Source organism: Octopus sinensis, linkage group LG4, assembly GCF_006345805.1.
Source record: "Octopus sinensis linkage group LG4, ASM634580v1, whole genome shotgun sequence".
Classification (NCBI taxonomy): Eukaryota; Metazoa; Mollusca; class Cephalopoda; order Octopoda; family Octopodidae; genus Octopus; species Octopus sinensis.
In genome coordinates this window covers 49,267,900-49,291,414 of record NC_043000.1, presented here as the reverse complement: position 1 = coordinate 49,291,414, position 23,515 = coordinate 49,267,900, and the positions used below count along the sequence as shown (strand labels likewise).

The following is a 23,515-nucleotide window of genomic DNA, read 5'->3' as shown; positions in this document are numbered from 1 at the left end:
AATATATATATATATATATAATTATTTTTTCTTTGAAGCCTTTCTACGATATTTTCTTTTTTTACCCTGAAACCGGAAAATATCTATCTTCGAAGGAAGACATGTTTTTTAACGCCTGTCTGTTTTTTTTTCCACAGTGCAATCGCACACTTTTGACAAGTAGGCTGAATTGTGTGTACTGAATAAACAACTGATTGATCGAGGCAGAATATGTTACCAAAAATATAAATAAACTAATGACAGCAAATATTTCACTTACATACATACATACATACATGCATGCATACATACATATCTTTCACGCATACACACACACTCACATATATCCATATATTTATATCTATAGGTATGTTCTAAATATATATATTTATACACACATGCGCTCACTTATATATATATATATATATATATATATATATATATATATATATATATATATATATATATGTATATATATATATATAAACACGCTTTATATACATACGTGTATTTGTGTATTTATGTATATAATTATGTAATTATCGTTCTTGGTTTGCTACTGAAAAGCATACATTATCACGCACAACAAGCATCCATACATATATATCACGACTCTGAGCCTCCCTCATTCTCTCTGTATTTCTCATTTCTTATATCTTCTACGAACTGGTTTTTGTATCTCTCTTTTGCCATTTTCTCAACTTCATTGAAAAGCTTTCACAAAGTTAGGCATTATAATGAATTATTAGAAAGTACCCCAAGAAAAAATTTCCCTTATTTTTGCAGTATTTTTGATGCGATATTTTTTGTGAAGTTCAACAATGAAATTTGCTTTGTTATTTAATTTTTTTACATTCTTTATATTTGAAAGTGACTGCATTCGCACATATACGCAAAATGCTTGAATATGGATTCGCATTTGGCCCAGGTGAAAGCGTGTCGTGTATTTTATCAGCAATATCACAGTGTCGTATCGCTTCATTGGTGCGGTTTAACTACAATTACAAATATCTTAATTGCCAAATGTTCCATTCAACCATATATACTATATATAATATGTAAGCACTATTCAGCGTTAGCTAAACTAAGGAATTGTTGATAATCAACCAAGTATTTGTGATGTAACTCTATCTGTTAGAGACAATAGTCAAATCGCTCTCGTATATTATTCTATTAAAAGGCTTAAGGTTATGTTGGATAATGCATTATATTTATATATATATACGGTATTTTTGAAAAATAAAGCGGGATGGTCTCTCCTTGAACGACGTTGGTATGTCTTCTCGATCAGAATTGAACTGGGGAAGAGTAGTGGCAGTTAAAAAAGAACAAGAATAATAATAATTTTTTCTACTATAGCTACAGGGGGGTTAAATTTGGGGGAAGAGGCGTGCTCGATTACATCGACTCCACTGCTCAACGGGTACTTATTTCATTGACAACGAAAGGATGAAAGACAAAGTCAACCTTGGCGGCATTCGATCTCAGAACATAAAGACAGACGAAATGCCGCTAAATATTTTGTCCTGCGTGCTAACTATTCAGACAGCTCGCCACCGTAATAAGAATAATAATAAGAAATTAAATGATGAGTATAAATTTATGTTCACGAACGCTACAACACATATACTAGGAAGATATTGGAGAGATATGGTCTTCTTCGAACTGATAACCTTCAGCATAAAATTGTGGAATACCACTGTAACTTTCGTAGTGTTAATTTGTGCTATGTGCAATATACTAAGATCAGAAAAATAAAATGAAGTCTAGCAGGACAGTAACGACGTTCGTATGGTATTGTGATATGGAAAAGAAACTAGATTGCAAAGGAAATTTAGTGAGAGGATGTAACTACTACAGCATTAGATCCTAACTCTTGGTGGTGCAAACATTTGAAACAGTGATCTTATTAAGGTGTGTGTAAATCAAACTGCCTTGAATTATTATTTTCCCAACTATTCCTTGAATTAAAACACCCTGCTTAATCTTCCTTCTGTTTCATTTCTTCATTATCAGGTTATCTATACGCCTGTAGCTCAATAGTTTCTATTATCTTCATTGGGAACTTTGGAAATGATTAATTCAGCTATCTTTGGGAGTATTCTTTTGTATAGAGAAAGCTATTGATCGTTGTCATTGTTTCAAGATATCTCTTTAGAAGTTTACGCCTTCCGACGTACGAAAGCATCAATTTTGAAAGCTACTTGGTTTCAAAATCTTGTTTTTCCTTCGTACACTAATGCCGAAATGTAGTCGGTTCTTTTTACATTGTTTAAACGCAGTAAATTATGTCGTACTTTGCGACAAGTCTATATAAAGACTACAGGTCAAATGTTTCAGGCAGTAATTACAGAGAAAAAGAAATATATGTTCACTGACTAACTAAAACACAATTATCGACTCCTTGAACTTATATTTAATTCATGAAATAAATTACTCTAAATCAATTTCAGTTTTTAATTGCATAGATTTTATCTAATTTCGAATTGGCTTGCTGTCTTTGAATTATTTTAATCACAATACTAAACTAAGAATTTCCCGTGTTTACTAAATTCACAAAAGTTTAATATTGATTCACATAGATCTAAAACATTTTGTTTTAGACGCTATAGGTAAACCAATGAAGAATCTCTGGAGCCCATATTATTTTTTATTCATTTATTAAAAACGAATGAAATGGGCTTATTTAGAAATCTAATCTGAAGTTGTGAGCTCATATTATTGAATATTACCTTTTTCTTACAACACTCACTCCAGATCTAAAAGTTCATTAGAACCGGAATTTAATACATAGGAGCGTTACCAGCATAAAGCTGAAAAGATATACAGTGTCTAGTTTCAGTTGAATCTTGTGTTTGTTTCATTGCAATATATTTAGTTAGGATGCCTACTTCCTTCCCCTTCTAGAACAATATATTCTTAGTTTGTGTAATTATGATCAAGCAAATGTAACATGTTCAACCCATGTCTTTCTGAAATATATTTTTACACTTAGTATGTTTAAGAACTGGATGAAGCATTCCAAACGAAGGTGGTGTCAGAGATGGCTTCAACTTAGTTACTGGTACAAATTAAGTAGTCAAAGAAAAACATACAATGTGTCCACTTTAAGTGTTGTACATTGTATTTCTAGGAAAATTGACTGCTATTTCGAATAGCGAGTCGTAAAAATGCTTAAAGAATTCAGAAAGATATATTGTTTGTCTCAAGTGGCTGTGTTTTTCACTGTACTATTTGAGGTGTTATATATTTCTTAACATATACTCAGAATACATCTGTGTAAAGTTTCTTTCGATTATTATTGAAAATTAATGTTGGTTATACTCTAGACTTGAATTTTGCATTTCTATTTCAAGCACATTGTATTTCAGGTATTCTATATCTGATTCTGGTCCTGTATGCTACACCAGAATTTTGATTTTATAAACACTCAGACTCCATCGTAAGTAATTATCATTGAATTATCGTACCAACAAAATCTAGAGAATTTTTATTCTCTCTATATAGGAAATAAAGAAAAATAACATACAATTCAGAATCTTTGTAATATCTACGACCAATTTTGTTACATTAATGCACACACATGTATAACATACTTACACACATACAAATATGTGCACAGAAACACGAACTGACATTCCTAGAGCTGAAAAGCACACAGCACAGGCCGAATGGGAAGTAATATTAATATTTCAACACAGAACATAAACATAACTATTCATATCGATGAAGACAATATAATTTCTCCTAAATACACACGCAGACACAAAGAGACAGAGACAGACACATTCACTATATATATATATATATATATATATATATATGTGTGTGTGTGTGTGTGTGTGTGTGTGTGTGTGTGTGTATACATGTATATATGTATATAATATATATATGCATATATATTTATGCATATACAGTATATGATAAATATAATATACAGAATATGCATTCTATATATATCATATATAATATACAATATATACATTCTATATATATATATCATATATAATATTCAATATACACATAATATATATATAATATACAATATATGCATAATATAAATATATAGCATACAATATTTACATATTATATACAGTATGTATATATAATATGTATGTGTATATATATATATATATATATATATATATATATATGTATGTATCTATATACGCACACACATATAAATGTGTGTGTGTATGTGCGTGTGTGATGTGAATGTGCATAATTAAATACTGCAAAATATTTTGTTAGGCACTCAACCGAGTATGACGTATTATCAACTAATGCGAAAGGCTCGAACGCATGCATGTTGCCGCTCTGCATGTAAGAATGCAATGTTATAGAAGATGAGGCTATGGAAGTTCTACTATTTCATTGGTGTTGTGTTGCTTCCAGAAGGACAGCTGTTTGCTTTATGTAGGGCGTTGTTGTATTTTTCATAGGTTGTTCGTTTATTACGACTTCAATGTTAACAATGGTGTGTATATCAGAAAGATGTGACGCTACTTATCTTAACTAGAAATCAAAAGTTCAAGAAATATGCTCATCCAATTGTGAATCCCTTTAATCATTGAATGTCATACAATTGAATCTAGTCACCCCATCTAACAGAAACTGTGAGTATTTATAAAGAATAGTGTTTTCTTTACAAAAGTTTGTTTTTCACATAAATTGCTCTTTTTTTGATTTTACAAAAGAATATATTTTTGGTTTTTCCGTTTCCAAAAATTTTACTTTTAGTTTGATGATAAATAATATTTTCACAAAAACAATATTTATTTGAAAAATTTAAGTTTAAAATTTGATATTCAGTTTTACAAAAAAAAAGTGTTTTAATATTTAAGAAATTAATAATTTTTTTGAAAGACATAGATATGTTTTCTTAATGTTCTAAAGATGACTTACCTGAGGAGCTCCGTGGAAAGCGGGTAAATCACACATTACTGATGAACACCTTGATTACTTCCGTAGACAGTTGGGATATTATATAATAAATAGAGCCGTTTATAATAAATTAAAAAGTGTATACGGATTTTGTTTCTTCTTGTTTACGTTGTGTAATAGTTTTATAAATAATTATTCAATAATATACCAGATTTGGTTATTCTCCCTCTTGCTTTTTGTTTTCTGCCTTCCTTGTTATATTTTATGTACTATTTCAATGGAAATCGATTTCGAGTTTTCGCCTGAAAATATAAATGATACAAAACTGGTTACGTTCTAAAGATGCTAGTTTTGTATGAAAGCATATGGAGGTATCGTAAAAAATTTAAAACAATTGTGAGAAAGAAGTAGGAAAAATGAACACAACATATTGATTTTTCAACTTAGTTGTATGTTCCTGAAAATGAACTGAAAAAAAGTAGGGTGAGTTAGTTGAACTGACTCCAGAATAAAACTGCTATTTATTTGAGAATCTTTGGAAAGAGAAAGATAGGGTCGAATTGATATTACTAAACAAGAGAGAGGAAACGAAGAAGTAAAATAATTTGATATAGACATTAAGCTACATTTCATTATATCTATGTTTCTGCTAAATGAATATGCGTTATGTACACAATCATGCTCATTTTTGCAAACGGGTAAAAGGGAACTGAGCAGAAATCAGTGTACATAGATGTATATATTACAATATATTTACGTGATCTATGTTATTGGTTGATAAATTCTGAGTCTATGACGACACAGAAACATCTGACATAAATCCTAAACTTACCTTCTAATGACAAAAATACAGTCTAATGTAGAAGACACCACTACATATCTGATTTACAAAAATGAGATAAATCAAATGTTTGGCTTTTGCCAAAGAAAAGAGACCAAGATATCTGTACCATGAAATATATTGTAAGAGGAAATGTTTGGTACAGAATGCGTCTGATACGTTATTCTTGCATTGAATCAATATTTGGACATAGGCACTGAAACAGATGCACATACCCTTTCTCAGCATAGACATTCATATTTAGAAACGCATGTAATAAGCTACAAGAAAATGATTACAAAAAACCCCAATCTCACAAACCACAAGACGGAACACGTCTTAATCACATAATCCCATGTCAATGCAATCATTTCTATAGATACCAAAATAAGTAGAACCCATGTATACACACACACACACCACACATATATATGTATAAATGATATTGAAAATTGCCTCTAGCAAAACCTTACAACATTTACATCACATGTATAAATGTATGTTTTCTGCTAGATTACATTTTGGAATTAATTAGAAGCTATTTTTATTTTATAGAAAAGCGCTCACGAGATTTATCCACAATTTTATCTATCGTGTGTTTTGTCAGAGTCTGAATGTTACGCTTTAAGCTACCTTAGGAGCGTTTCAGAACGTCCTGTTTCTTTTTCTCTTTTAATTTTACACTTCCGCTATCAATCATGTCCACGTTTTCGGTAGAAGAAAACTGTGAACGTTTCGTTTCAATTTTGGTTGTTTGGTATATTCAAGGTCAACAGTTTTGAAAATTATATATACCTAATTTACTATAATTAACATTTTCAATAGTTTCTCTTTTAGTTATCCAGATTCTATTATTAGATTTTTCTCTATAGCTGTCGAAAACTGTCACAATATTTTAGGTTCTTTTCGTTGTTTTTTTCAAAACGTATTATGAACTGAAGCTATCGGATTTTATAAACGAATATTTCGTGAAAACAAAATGATCTTTAGAAATATTTTGAGAAAACGTAGGCATAGGAAATAGTCCACGTTGAAAAATTAATGATACAAAGAGTAACGCATTCTTTTAAACATGGCCATTTAGTTGAATGCTAATGACGAAATATTCAATTTGAAAATACACCCCATTGTCTGGGGAGATTGCTTGCTTTATTTGAATAATTCTATTTCGAGAATAAAAGGAACATAGTTGTATAAAGGAACGTGATGTTAAAACGTAGTATAAAAACCTTTTATTTCAGTGTGTGATATAATCGATGTTTGAATTAAAAAGCTTCACAATTCTTAATACGTGTGTGTATAACCTTAACGTTGGAATTGCAGTTATTTTCAAATACGTTTTTACATCAACATATTGTCAAGTGATATGAAACGAAAGGAAGCCAAAACAAGGGAATCTGTTATTCTCGCCTTAAATTAAAATTTTAGTGTTTTACAATTATTAACAAACCGATAAAAAAAGCAAATCATTTGTGAGCGTGAACGATGTTTTGTTGAAAACTTTACTCTCTCAAGCTAATTCATACTGCTTGCACACACTCATAAATCATATAAACCTTGATTTACTGAAGAGTTTTGCAGGTGTGTGCATTTAAAAACGGCACAAAACGCTGCGAAGTATTCAACATTTATATAATATTTATAACTTTCAGAAATGAACAGTACCTTGCTACGATACTTATTTTATAAATGTCTCTACATGCACATAGTAATGTTCGTTTGTGCATTCATCTAAATCTGTATGCATTTGATCAGGCATCAATATAACCTGTTGTTTGTTACATAATGTCTGTTTGCATACGGTCATAGGCGATGTGGTTAGTTCTTGTCAAGGACGTCTTACTAGGAATTGTGCCAGGCCATTTATTTATAAAATAAGTATCGTACTGTTCATTTCTGAAAGCTATTAATATATTATATAAATGTTGAATATTTCGCAGCGTTTTCTGCCAATTTTAAATGCACACACCTGCAAAACTCTTCAATAAATCGAAGTTTATATAATGTAAGTAAAAATCCTCTAACATGCTAGCCTGTATACAAAGGTAGGTGACGTACATAAGAATATATAGAGGATGATAAATCAACTTCACTTACCGAAGAAGTATTTCTATAAAGAAAATAAGTCTCTTTTTACTTGGTAAGTTTTTCAATGATAACAAGCGCGGAAGGCAATAGATTTTCTAATATAACAGGCTAGTTGTTTAGTGCCAGGCTTTGAAAGGTGAAGCTGAAGCGTAGAGAAAATCTAACTTTCGTTGAATCTGTGCTACTTGTAGAAGTTCTACTTCTAATTAGGACCATTTGGGGATTCACAATACATTGATCTGAACGAGTTAAATTTTCGCGCGCATGTATTGGTGGAAATTAAGATAATAATACGCAGTTTGAATTATAGCCGAACAAAAGAGAATTTACCAATGATGAAGGTATTTCTCGGTATTTGTTGCAACACAGATTCTAACATCTGGGAATTTAATGTAGTTTTCAGTACTGAATTATAAACAATGTTTTTCCCAGAAGAGATTATATGAAAGAAGCCATTGGATAGTATCATAGAATATATTTAAGAACAAGTAGATTTTCTATAGAATAAAAAGAAGCTATTTTCCTGTCGAGAGATTAGAAATGATTAATTGTGATCGAAAAGCTTCGTTTATACACACCTACATACAAATATATACACAGACGCCTACATATGCAAGAAGAGAAAACAGCACACAAATTCACATACTCATGCACACACTTAAACTAACCCAGATATGAAAAGAACAGCATAATCTCATTACGTTTATATGTTTATTGTAGAGAAGAGAACTATATGTATCGACAAAAATGTGCTTTAAGTACACTACAAGCAAATGTGTAAATATAAAGGTAGGGTAATAGATGACAGAATAGTGGGAATACTTAAGCCAAAAAAAAAAAAAAGATTGTAGATAGATCTATAAATTAAAAAACTAAAACTGTAGGATTTATAAAGGAAATTACAAGAATGTGGTATATGAAATGATCAATTAACCCATTCATTCAAGGTTCCAAATGAATTAAAAGAAATAAATTTACAAACATTGATATGGTCAAAATAAATATTTCATTTAATATATTTAATGAAAAAATATCAGCAACAGAGAAAGATTTAAGGAAGCGTATATCTTTTATCTTTTATCTGTTTCAGTCATTAGACTGCGGCCATGATGAGGTATCACATTGAAGAACTTTTAGCCAAATGAAGTGATCGCAGTACTTATTCTGTCTATCTCCTTTCTGCCGAATCGCTAAGTTGCGGGAACGTAAACAAACCAATACTGGATGTCAAACAGTGCTGGGGGATAAACACACACACGCGCACGCATGCACACACACACACCTACGACAGGCTTCTTTCAGTTTCCGTCTACCAAATCCACTCACAAGGATTTTGTTGGCCCGAGGCTTTAAGTAGAAGACACTTGCCCAAGGTGCCATGCAGTGGGACTGAACCCGGAACCATGTGGTTGGGAAGCAAGCTTCTTACGACACAACCACACCTGCGTATGATGATTTTGTTAAAATGGTTGCATGTTATTTACCTTTTTATCTATAAATTTATATTAAAAAACTGTTATCATCATAATTCAAAGCTTTAAGATATTAGTTTTTTTTGTAAAGATATTTTTTGTAAAGATATTGAAGCTTTCACAACTGCGTGTGGCTATGAGATCACGATGAAAAATATTTCAATAATATACAAGTTATATAAATAAGACAATAAGTATGAAAATAGAAATGTTTTAAAATGATAATGGAAAGTTCTCTTATTATAAGTTCTTACGTCTATTCTTAGGGAGAAGGTTAGTGACGTTTATGAGCATTACTAATACTAACAGACTTGTGAGAAGATTTTTCTATGTAACTAGAACATTTATAGGGCGATGTTTCTGGGGGGAAAAAACAACTTGATAATAGACATGCCAGTGGGATGTTTTCTGGAGGCGAAGATATCAAGAAAGTATCTTTTTTATGAGTTATTTGGAGTTAGAAAGTGTAAGATTTGACAGAAAAGACGAGAATCGATACATGAGTTTACGGAGTGGAAGAGAACGCAGTGCGATGGCCCAGAAAAGCCTCCCGTAGTAGCGGTTGGAAAGATACGTATATATATATATATATATATATATACGCATACATACGCATGTATATTTACATACATACATACACACACACATATATATATATATATATATAAATATATAAGAATATTTGCGTAATAAGATAAAAAACTAAGGCTGTATAGATATTAGAGCATTTATAGATAGGTCTTACAGCTGTTTCCAGGATATTAATTAATAATATCCCTTCATCGGAGACGGTGTGAGAGGAAAAATTAAGTCATAGTTAGTTTCGATGTGATACAAAATAGAGAGTAAGGTGGAGGAAAGAAAATAGATGTAAGATATGTATGGGTATATATATATATATATATATATATATATGTACACACACGCACACATACACACGCACACTCATACACAAACACACACGGACACACACATTTATATATGCAGGGAGAGTGAGAGAGCGGGGATAGAATATTGTTAGCCAGTAATAATGTTGTGTTGGCGAATAATTTTTCCTTAATCAAGCGGATGAACATTTTGTAGCTCTGGTTTGGATATTTGTTTGGATAAAAAACATCGTCCCAGATATGTAAACAGAACAAAGATGAAAAACCGTCTTTTCAAAAGCTGTGCCGGTGTTCACTGGGAAGAGAGTCATACTCAATAGCATGATTTGCATGATTATAACTCTTTACATAAAGTGTTTAAAAGCTCAAAAGATTGAATGCGTGAGTGATAGATGAATAGTGTAATGGAGAAAAGAATGCCAAGGCTGACTGAGATGTTGCATTGTTATTTAACTTCAAGTGAGATCAAATTGACCTATAATCAAATTTATCCATATTATGTTTATTTCGTACTCTTTTCAGCAATAATGTGTTCAGACTCTTTTCAGCAATAATGTGTTCAGGGCTACAATAATGTGTTCAGGGCTGCTCATCTTTTTTAAAAAAAGCAGTAAGTTTGATAGGTGATTGTGAATATGTAGATATATGGTGAGACAAGTTGAGCAAAGAAAGAATTTGGGCGATGTGCGTTGTGTTTGTGTTTCTGCCTGAATTTTGAAGCAAACTACAAGAGAATTGATATTATAAAGAAAATAATGTAATTTTCGTTTAGTAAGGGGGTTGTGGTTCAAATCATGATTGAACAGATGGCTCCTGATCTTGGGGATGACAGGAGGAGAATTAACAGAGATTGATTCTTTCTCTTTATAACTATGAGTATGAAAGATAACACATTGAGGTTATTCGAGTAGTAATTAGAGGAAGCAATATTTGCATAGAAAATACGAGAAAGAGAGAATGAGAGAAGGAGAGACGAAGAGATAGAGAAATATCGAAGACTAGGTAAGCTGAGATTGAAGCAGGAAGATTGTGGATGGGGCATAAAAAAGAGAAGAAAATTAACAATAGAATTTAGCAGAGTAATTTTTCGAAAAGACTATCAACTTTCGAGAAATCTATGATCAATGTTAAAGAAATACAACTTACTAGCACTGGGGAAACATTTATAAAACCAGGATTTTCAAAAAGAAATGTATATCTTAATAAGCCAATACACACTTCTCCCTGACTCAGTTGTAAAATGGTAAATTTAGCAATAGGTGTGTGGCATTTACGAGTGAAGTCATAAAAAAACAATGGTCACATAGATTTAGTAAAAACAACAAAGTTTACAGATAGAATTAACAAGAAAGACAACGAATTTGAGAATATGAAACACATATACTTTTATTTTAAAGTGGTAATACTTTTAAAGTAAGAACAGTAGCTTCTGAGAAGCTTCTAGCAGAGAGTCAGTATCATAGATTGAATGGAATATCAAAAGTAGATATAAAGTTAATGGATTTTTAAGAATATTGGTTAAATGTTATTAATTCATTCAAAGACAAATCCTCCTTAATCCAACATATGTTTTCTTTTATCTCACAAGACTTTTTAAAATGATGACTATCAAGCTCTCAAACCATTGTACACCACTCTTCAGTATTATATATACAATATACTGATCACTTCAGCACATGACTGAATAGTTGTTTCAAAAATAAATATCATAAAGAAAACTAAGATATTATCTTTCTCACTAAATTAATTTAACAAATAGTATTCTGTAAAGTATTATATATTCTCATTTGAGTATCTGTTTCATTCCATTACGCAGAAGAAATTTCGACAATATATCTCTAATGGAGAATTTCATTGAAATGAAAACCAGTAGATTGTCAGAATCAGACAGAGCGTCAGAAAAATGCACTGCGAAATTTAGATTTGCTTATTTACGTTCAAAGTTGAAATCCTACTTTGAAATGATATAAGTCAATATGTTACTTGGTTTTTGCATTTGGCTTACAAGATTCTTGACGTGAATTCGTTTGTTGAAACAAATCTTATTGTGTGTTGCGAGGTCATTATGCCAATAATAAATACACCCAAGTACAAAGCAGTCAATATTTAGTTTCTAAAAATAAAACTTATATTAAACCCTTCTTAATATTTTATATAGATCAAAACTTTCAAAACTAATGTTTTCTTATTGTCGTTAAGATTTTAAATTTTATTATAGAAGTCATTCCATATTGACTGCCAATAAAAGTGCGTATATCGTAAAAAAACTCTTGCTTTTATTTATAGCGTATTATGTCATTGGTTCCCTATTTGACTTATCTCTTTTAATATATTCTTACAAACTAGTTCAAGACTCATCCAATTTAGAAAATAATACCCACAGAGAAATATAAGCAAGCAATTTTTTTCATCGTGGATTCTGAATGCTATTTTCTCAATCTATGCAACATACTCTCAACCTCATATGAAATTATTATTGTGTAATATAAATGTTTCTGTCTCCTCTCTTCCTTATATCCCCCTTTCTCGACATTATAATAATTAGACGGTGGTGTTATTTGAGACAAATTTGCATGCAACAAGAACAAAACTAAATCATGAAGTGCAGCAAAGTTTAAACAACTAATGGAATACAAATATACATCATTATAACAAAGAACATTGTTATTTATAACCTGAACCTGAAGCCAGTAGATGTATCATATCTAGATTTTCTTTATTTTTCTACTAACAGGAAGCCCAATAATGTTCCTCAAAGCTAATTATTTTATACTGTCATATTAAGCAATTGGTATTCTTTACAATATTACATATTCCCATTTGAGTATCTACTTAATTTCATTAGTTAAAAGAAACTTCAATAGTATATGTCAAATGAGTATTTCGTGTCGCTTCTGTAATTACATTTACAGCTGTAAGTATCAGTTTTAGTGGAGTTCGTTTTTATTTTAATTTGAAGCAAAGAAATGTAATTGCTCGATGGTAATCAAATTAAGATATATCATTAGAGTTTGGATTGAAGTGGTAATAGATATTTTAGAAAAAGACCTATAATATTTAAACTGTAAACTTTCTGACAGAGAGGATAATGAAATATAACCTGTTTTTGATAGACGTTATTAGTGGAATTTCTAAAGCTCTCCACAAATTCAGCTGTGAGGGTATTAATATTCACATGATTAATATTCATGATGTCTGCTTAGATATGAGAACATACAGGTATTCCAATTGTTATTAAAACATATGTGATAGGGGAAATCATATTCAAGTTGGAGAGAATACACTTGTCTGCAATGATTTTGCTTTCCTTAAGACGGTTTGTAATTAACTTGAGAGGTAATGATTCCAAATATCATAACTTTTGACTATCCCGTCAATCTTAGTCGTCAAACATTATAGGCCAGAATGCTTCACCAATTTTTGTCATTTTATGAAAATTATCGATGTTATTAATTCTTCACTTAAAACCATTCGCTTTATTTAAAATTGAACTAGTATCTTGCAGATATTTTTGAAAATGTAAGTCACATTCATATTTTATAAAGCTTATACGCTAGAAGGAAGCTAGATATATACACTAGAGATTCCTTCAGAAATAAAGTGCAATGAACAAGTAGTCGCTCTACACAATGAAAATAGCAGCCAAATTTCCCTTAGATCTTACTCCACTATCTTACAAAGGGAGAATTTATTGCATAATGTGGTCCTAGATATATTTATTTGAAATAATCGTGGTTGGAAGTCTTCTGTCACAGATATGCTCATTGGTACTAACTTGTGGGTAACCACGAACAGCCAAAACGTATACAAAAGAAATTTGACGTCACTATTTTAGGGCGGCTTCAGCTTGAATAAGGTTAGAATTGTCAAAAGTTTAGTAAGCTGCTCTGTGGTTTAAAATCTCAAGATCGTACGAAACAGATGGAAAATATATCACACTGTTTCGCCGAAAATTAATGCGTCTGTTTGGTACTGAAAGAATAAAACAATATCTAATAGATATTCGGTCGAACAGTTGTGTGATTATACAAGTAATACGGGACAAATAGTAACGAATGGGATTCAGTAGTATTAAATAATTTAAATTAGATCTTAGAGTTTCATCATGTCAGTTTCAATGCAATTTACATATACATTATATTGTCTAGAGTGACTGTTGAATTCAAATCTACTTTGAACATTACACGTTACTTCGAATCTATACCGTTCTTTTGATAGATGTTGTAGAAAGAAGATGGGAATTATATTCTTAGAATTCACACCATGGAAATTGGTGACAAGTTTACTTAAATTATTCATTGAATAATTTTCAACACATTTTGATGGAAATTATTGCAGATTGCTCAAAATATCTGCTTGGAAGATATAACACTTAACACTAAGAGGAAATAGAAAGAAAAAAAAAACGTTCTAAAAAAATAAATACAATAACAAGGGAAAATAACAAGGTAATCAGGAAGTTAATTTTATTGGTGGAAGGTATACTTAATAGTATTACCTGAGGCTAGTTATTGTCCATAATAATAAACCTCATATATCAGTCAAATTACTTACAGTTTAGTGTTCGGTGGGGAAAATTCAATTGGCAGTTCTAGACAATTTTATATTTAAGTTTTGAAGAGGTTTTGGCGCGAAGCCACTTTCAGAAAAAAAGCTAAAATTGCATCTCATTAATTCTATTTTATTTAATTACGTACTAGGAGCGAATTTCTGAAGACCGCGTCTATTAGAATGGCTCTTGAAATATACTGTAGTTAAGAAAAAACGAAAAATTCTAGAAGCATAAAATAAATGATCGAAAATGTATCTCCTTCAAAATTTTTCGAAAGAAATGTAAATGTATTTAGATATGGTATAAAACGACATTAGCAACTTCTTTGTTCTTCACATGCTTTCACAGAATAGTTTACGTTTTAGCGCATTACACTTTTTTTTGCAGCCAATAGGCTGTAGTCGTGCTGAGACAGCAGGTATTGAAACATTTTCAGTTGGCACATCAAGAGCTCAAATAAATACATTAATTTGCGTCAGAGAAAACATAAAGCAGTAGTTGTCAATAAATAGTATTCTTCTATTTTTACTTTCGAACATGCTGATATCTTATTCATTGCTACTATGTTCAGTGTTGAACCATTATATTTTGTGCTAGCTATTTGGAGTAAGGAAGGCATAAACGTAGCGTTTGAGTTGGTCATAAACAAAACTGCAACAACGGTAGCAGAATAAACATTTCTAATCGTCAGACCGTCTAGCAGCAACTAGAAACATTTTACTAGTAAGTCCATTTTAACAATATCTTGGAAGTTAAGCAAATGTTGAGGAGAAAATTTATATATCTTAGTAAAACCTGATTTTTCTGTCGTGTATTACATGTAGTGTGAAACAAAAATAAACTTATTTATTAAAAAGGAAGAACACAGATATATAGAAAAAATACACGAGGAACGGAGCATCAGTTTGAAATCTCACAACCAACAAAAGATATTCTTACAACTGACATGTATTTTATTTAAATGTGTAAAACATGGTTCAGTATTATTCACAAGATTCATGGTAGTTAAGATTCTGAAACAATTTCGAATTCTCTTTCTAGAAAATAAAATTGTAACTAAAATTGGTAGTCTAATGAAGATCAGAGCAAGATAGATGTGTATGTTATTGAGTCAACACCACAACATACACCTCTATTGATTTTGCAACTAACTAACTGCTGATTACACTTGATATGTAAAAAAGATGTCACAAATACACTTTTATACTAGATTTCAATTCATTAAAATGTACACGCATTGAAAGCAAAACAAGTATATGCAAAATAGCGTAATTCTCGTTTTCATTTGGAATAAAGAACACATACACCCACCCCTCCACACACACACAGAGCTATTTTGAAATAAAAGACAAAAGTATAAAACTATACACAACACAATATGAAGTAGTCTTCAATATTCGTTATTCAAAATGAAATTGAAAATTACACCATTATGCATATTTGTTTTACTACATTTTAATGAATAGAAAGCATACGTATAAACGTGTATTTGTGACATTATTTGATGCACCAACTATTAAAATTATCACTGTACTGTAATCAGCAACTGGTGAGTTACAAAATTCATCTTAGCAGGAGTGCCAGAAAATGCTGAATGTCTGATTTGATAAGTTATTCCGCCATATAAGAAGTCTTTTAAAATTTGTCTTTTACATGAAATATTTTAATATACATTTAAAATGTAGAATTGATATTCTCTCTACCTAGCTATTCATTAAACATGGTATGTTACTTTTCTTTTTATAAAACCAAATTATAATTGTGAATACAGACATTTCTTTGTTATTTTATGAGTTAAAATAATATTCCAGTTATTTTTGTTATTTTCTTCATTCCATTTCTTCGAATTCATTTCATAAATATATTTAATGCTTTCATACAAAACACAATTAATTTAAAATATACCAAATCTCAACTCTATGTTTCTTTTTCATTTTGTTGAAAATTAAATTTTAGAAATATGGGTCTCACCGAGAAGTCGCCAAATACATCAGCTGAAATTGATGTTAAGCAAGAACAATTCAGCTGTCATTTAATAAATATAACTAAATACGTTTTATACCACTGCCAATTTAACTTTATTAACTGTTCTTTTAATACTTATAAACTCAGCTTTTATACTCTGCTCTACATTTAAAATATTGACAGATTTATTTGATATGTTTCCTTTACCCAAACCAGCTAAAGTTTCAGCCACTCATATTAATGTTTTTGAATAAGCAAATTTATTTATGAAATGCAATAACATGCTGAATATATTTATGTTGTTTTAGATATATATCTAAAGGGAAGTTAATTATTTTCGTCAATGTAAACGTGACATACTCGTAAAAACCTGATATGTTTTGTGCAGTTAAATTGACAACTATATAATTGTTATAATTGATGACATATCTACTAACAATTGAGAAGAAAACAAAGTTGTAATTAATTTCGATTTCCTTTCTTTATATAAATCGATATCATTTTACTAGTTTCTGGTAGTAGTCCGTGGCCATGCTGGCGTATGTCACACACGCATATTCACACTTACAAACAGACACAGACAGACAGACACACAGATACACAGACACACTCATACACATACACATACATACCCACATGTATATATATATGTGGTGATAAAATAAAAAGCACAAACATGAGAGAATAAAACAAACAGAGTTTATTAGATTTACGCTCCTGAAAAATAGAAAGAAAAGTATTTTACGTTTCTGGCGTATGCTTTTCTACATAAAAGTATAGAAAAGAAGAGAAAAGATGGAGAAAAGAACAAACGTGTCTAAACTAGACGATCATCGCATTAGTGATTATGAAATTCACTTCACATTCCCATGGTTTCCGGTTCAATCTCACTTCATAACCGGTGTAGGTCCCTTTAAAACCCCATAACTTAGCAGTTCGGTAAAATGAATATTTAAAACTAAGTACCATGCTTAAAACAATACTGGGATCTATCTGTCTGTCTGTCTGTCTGTCTCTCTCTTTCTATATATATATACATGAACACACACATGTACAGATACATACATATACACACAATAATATGGTTACAATCAATGTCTACTGAGGTGACAGACACATACCAATATTTAAATTTTAGGTCTTGTCACACATTTCACATTAGAAGAAACATCTCATACAATGTGACCAGGAGTAAGGAGTATATGTTCAATAATTACGGATACAGACAAGAGAAATGATTGATAGAATTATATATATTCGCTCAAATAAAACGTATCCAAAAGCATTAGTAAAACATGCCATAACCAAGACAAAATAGATCCTTCGCTCTGCCCTACAGAGAAACCCTCATAACAAGAGCGAAGACCAAACACAAATATGTCTATTCTGTTTGTATTAACAACCAATAATCTTCGTGGGCCATAACATTTGCTTAACTAAACGATATTTTCCAATTCTACACTAATCATCAAATCTCATAAAAATAATTTGATTCACAAATTGTAAGTCGTAAAAACAGCCACGAAACAATAAAGGACTTTTAACAAAGGCAAAATCGAGATTAAAAGAAGAAATAATTTAAGTACCAAATTATGGAGACATTAGTTGTAGGAAGAGTGAAAGAAATGAACAGGGAATAACTAAAAGGTCAAGAATAGGAAGGAAATGAAAGTTAATTCAAATATGAATTGTATAACAAAAAATCTCATTTACTGTATTACATACTCATATTGCAAAGAGAATTATATCGACCAAATGGGATAAAAATTAATAGAAGAAGCACTCCGTCGGTTACGACGATGAGGGTTCCGGTTGATCCGATCAACGGAAGAGCCTGCTCTTGAAATTAACGTGTAAGTGGCTGAGCACTCCACAGACACGTGTACCCTTAACGTAGTTCTCGCGGATATTCAGCGTGACACAGAGAGTGACAAGGCCGGCCCTTTGAAATACAGGTACAACAGAAACAGGAAGTAAGAGTGAGAGAAATTTGTGGTGAAAGATTACAGCAGGGATCACCACCATCCCTGCCGGAGCCTCGTGGAGCTTTAGGTGTTTTCGCTCAATAAACACTCACAACGCCCGGTCTGGGAATCGAAACCGCGATCCTACGACCGCGAGTCCGCTGCCCTAACCACTGGGCCATTGCGCCTCCTCAAAAATTAATAAATCGGGTTAGAGTACATAAACAATAAATCAGACAGTCATTTCTTAGAAATGTTCCATGTAGCGAAAAATCTAGACAATTGTACAAATGGAAAATTCGAAATTTGCTCTTTAAATAAAAATGAAGGAAAAATGATCAACTACGAAATGCAAAATAAGAATACTTTATATGAGTTCTAAATCCTAAACGAAACAGAAAACACAAGTTCTAATATAACGTCTCTATATGAATTACTCCATAACACGTGTATCTGAAAATCTGTGAACGGTGGAAACGCTTACATACAATACAGAAACTGTTGATAATAGTGTTAGGTTGTTATTTAGCCTCAGGTCAGTATTGATTAAGCCTACCCATTATGAAAACATCAATGCGTGACTTTTCATTAATCTTTGTATGTCTTGGGTTACGTTCTCGTGTTCTTAAGACTGTTGAGTGTACTTTGAAGGAGATTTGGCTGATGTTCCTAACAGCTGGAGTTCCGCTTCATTGAATCACTAAATATATTTTCATTGAATAACTCTTTACTCTTTACTCTTTTACTCTTTTATTTGTGTCAGTCATTTGACTGCGGCCGTGCTGGAGCACCGCCTTTAGTCGAACAAATCGACCCCAGGACTTATTCTTTGTAAGCCTAGTAATTATTCTATCGGTCTCTTTTGCCGAACCGCTAAGTGACGGGGACATAAGCACACCAGCATCGGTTGTCAGGCGATGTTGGGGGATACACAGACACACAAACATATACACACACATACACAAATATATATATATATATATATATATATATATATATATATATATATATATATATATATATATATATATATATATATATATGTATATGTATATATATACATATACATATATACGACGGGCTTCTTTCAGTTTCCGTCTACCAAATCCACTCACAAGGCTTTGGTCGGCCCGAAGCTATAGCAGAAAACACTTGCCCAAGGTGCCACGCAGTGGGACTGAACCCGGAACCATATGGTTGGTAAGCAAGCTACTTACCACACAGCCACTCCTGCGCCAAACTAAATATATTTTCGATCAAGCAGGACTTATTAGCGTTCCTCAGTGTTCAACATCCTAACCTACTCTGGTAGGGTAAATTTTAACAAATTTAATCATGATCTGAGCACTAAGGGCAATCCAGTACCATTCCAACAACTCCATAGCACCATCTGAAACAACGTTATTTTAGCATTTAGCTTTCCGTTGGATTAAATAAGCCTTGTAGAGAAGAGGAACTCCAATTCATGAGCAACAGACTGCCCATCCCATATCATAGAAACTTGAACAGGTTGGCCTGACTCTAATATGCAGTGAAACTAATGGCGTAATTTCCATAAGATTTCTGGGACGAAAAAATAACAAATATGCTTTACATTTGATAAGGGAGGATGAATAAATGTTGTTGATGATGTCGATGAAGGGAACGACGATGCCAACAACATCAATAATAACAATGATGATGTTTATCATAATGATAATGATGATGACGATGAGAATGACAACGACGACGACGATGACAGCGACGACGCGAATAACGATGTCGAAGAACATTAGAGCGATAACAATGACGAAGAGGATGATTATGATGATATCTACAGTGGTAGCGATAGAGATCACGTAATGACATCAGCAGTAATACTGATGATGATGATGATGATCATGATCATGATGATCATGATAATGATGATGATGATGACGATGATGATAATGATGACGACGATGATAATGATGATGATGATAATGATGATAATGATGATAATGATGATCATGATCATGACGGCGACAACGCAGCTGTTTGCTGTTGTTTCTTATCGTATCGATGATGATGATGATGATAATGGCAATGACGGTGAAGAAGATGATGGGGGATGATGTTGTCAGTGATGGTGATCACAACGGCAACACGATAGTGATCATACTCCTCTCACTCAGAACGTGTTTTCAAGTTGCTCAAGATACATTTACATCTCCTGAAGACTTTTTACGTATAAAGTTTTTATCTTATATGTTTCTACATACGAACTACGTTGAACAGGCCAACACTTATATATATATATATATATATATATATATATATATATATCTGGAGTCGGTTACCTTATCTAGTATTTATGACGAATCTACTAGTAATAAACATAGACGTTTTATTATCAACAGAATTATCAGTGGTATTGGACTTCGAATTATCTAACAGAACATCTGCTCAGTATTAATAAAGTTACTATAGCAACTATGCAGCTTCCTGTCGTGGCTTTTCAGCCATGATTCTGTGGACAATAAAAATAAATATATTGATGTCAGCACCTCGAAAAATCGAAAAATAACAACGTTGGTTCATGGGAAATTTGGCTTTTTCTTTCTCTTTCTTTGTGTAGATGTCATTATTATTATTATTATTATTGTTATTATTTTTATCTCACACTTGCAGAAGCAGAAATGGAAGCTGCGTTAGATACTACTACTTATGACGTCGCTGCTGCTTCTGCTGCTGCTGCTGCTGTTGCTGGTGTTTTCACTACTGCTAGTACTGTAACTACTACTACTGCTACTACTACAATCACCACCTCCCCTCCTCTTTCTCCACCACCTCCTCCTCCTCCTCCTCCTCCTTCTCCTCCACTATCTCCACTACCTCCTCCTCTTCTTCATCCTCCCACCTCCTCCCCCTCTCCCACCTCCTCTTCTTCTCCCTCCTCCTCCACCACCTCCTCCTCTTCTTCATCCTCCCACCTCCTCCCCCTCTCCCACCTCCTCTTCTTCTCCCTCCCCTCCTCCACCAACGCTTCCTCTTCTTCCTCCACCAACTTCTCTTTCTCTACCATCCCTTCTTCACCACCACCACCACACCACCACCACCACACCACCACCACCACAACCACCACCACCAGCACCAGCACCACCTCCTCCTCCTCCTCCTCCTCCTCCTCCTCCTCCTCCTCCTTTCAAATCGTATAACTAATGCATTCATAAGCCAAAGAAGAAGATGGAGACAAAGTCGGAGCGTTTTCGTGTTCACTACACCTGCTTGAAATGTTAGCGAAATAATTCGTAAACCACATAGACTTACATTCTTATCAAGCAAAAGAGACATGAGTAGCAGTAGTTCTCGATAAAATATGTTTGGAAAATCATATAAAAACTAGATTGTCATATTTGAATTGTCTTTAGAAGCAGATATGCGCGATCGTGTTTGTTTTGGGAGTAATCACCGCCATTAAACAACGAATGATATCAGTATTATTCACAATACCATACGGTATACATTGAAATATGAAAACGTTAGGACTAAAAGGTTAGGTTAAAGAGAGCGCAAGAAGAGTTCCAATGATTTGAAAAACTACTGCTGCTGTTAATCATACTTAATGTTCCTTTGTCGTTAAATTCCGATAGCAAATATGATCCCAATTAAAAAGATTACTAACAATAGTATTGAAGGGCTGTTGATTAGTAGGATACTTTTGGGACTATGTTGTGGCTGTGGGTTGCCTTGATTTTGATTTTGCTCAGCTCTTTTTTTTTGTGTGTGTGTGGTTGTGTTTGAACTCGGTGAAATGTGAATCGTCCAAAATCCCAGAAAATTATCACTCAAGGGAGCCTTCGCTGCTATGTTAAGAAGGTCGAGTGACCTGTAGGGTTCCTTTTAGATAAGTGTTTGGAAATTTTTGAACTTTGTCACTAAGTATAATATGCTTCAACAAATAGAGTAGAAGACGTATATTTTAGTAGCACAGTATCAAGTTGAAAGTTTGTAATGTAGCGTTATACGCACGAATGCTACTTACAAGGCTGCCTTGTTTAAGGAGAAGCGATCCTTACGAAAATAACTCGCTGCACGCTGGGAAACAAAAGAAGCTTGCAGGCAGTTCAAATACTTGAAGATATTCTTTGTTTTTCTATTGGCTACACTGTAGGCATTGTGATTGTACTTCAAACACTCGCCGGTAGCTATAGTAGGTGCTCTAGGTAGGATTCTTTGTGTGTGGATCTGTAAAGAATGCTTATTGATGAGCCAACAAGGAAACCTCTACATAGCTATTCTACTAGCTGGAAATAGCTGCCATCCCTCTCTCAAATCTTATCTTGAATAAATAAAAAGATATATTAGTTAATGCAGTCCGACATACATTTGAAAACCTGCTTGCTCATATTTGGAACGCTTTTGATCAGAGCTGATCGCAAGTTAACACAAAGCCGTACTTCATATCTGAGGCTGTAGGTTTTGGTTCTGTGAGGTATATAGAGGGACATATCTCAGAATGACCTCTCGGTCATTCCCTTAAATGTCGCAGATGGCTCGGAAATGGGGTACATTTACTGTCAAAGGATATAGGTGTCTGAGTTTTTACAAATTAATCGAATTGAAGAATCAAATGATTCAGAGGTTAGATGTTGAGCAGAAAGAAGGTATGAGGCGTAATGACTTGATTATGCAATGGTTCGTTCATTTCCGATGACGGAGAAAATTAGCTGAGCGAAGGATGATTTAGGAGGTGAAAAGGAAATGAGGAGTATTTGAAGAGTTACTGTGTCAGCAAAGATCACAGATTGGTGAGGAGGTTAGTGGCGTAGGCTTGAGCGAATTGCGAATGCCAAGAGGTGCGGTGTACATTGGGTTTTCCGATGATGATAGCGTCAGTGAAAAGTGAAATGAAGTAGACGTCCTTGATATGAAATAACAGATAA

General features: G+C 32.6%; 1 protein-coding gene across 10 annotated transcripts in view; it reads right to left on the bottom strand.

Annotated features, from left to right (window-relative positions):
- The window catches only part of LOC115210389 (bone morphogenetic protein 1), a 2,987,986-nt gene that overhangs the window by 2,610,201 nt on the left and 354,270 nt on the right, over positions 1-23,515 (bottom strand). For all 10 annotated transcript variants that reach the window (XM_029778966.2, XM_029778967.2, XM_029778971.2 and 7 more), the window contains exon 3: positions 4,885-5,165. The gene's annotated coding sequence lies outside the window, so the exon portion shown is untranslated. The remainder of the gene's footprint in view (positions 1-4,884; positions 5,166-23,515) is intronic.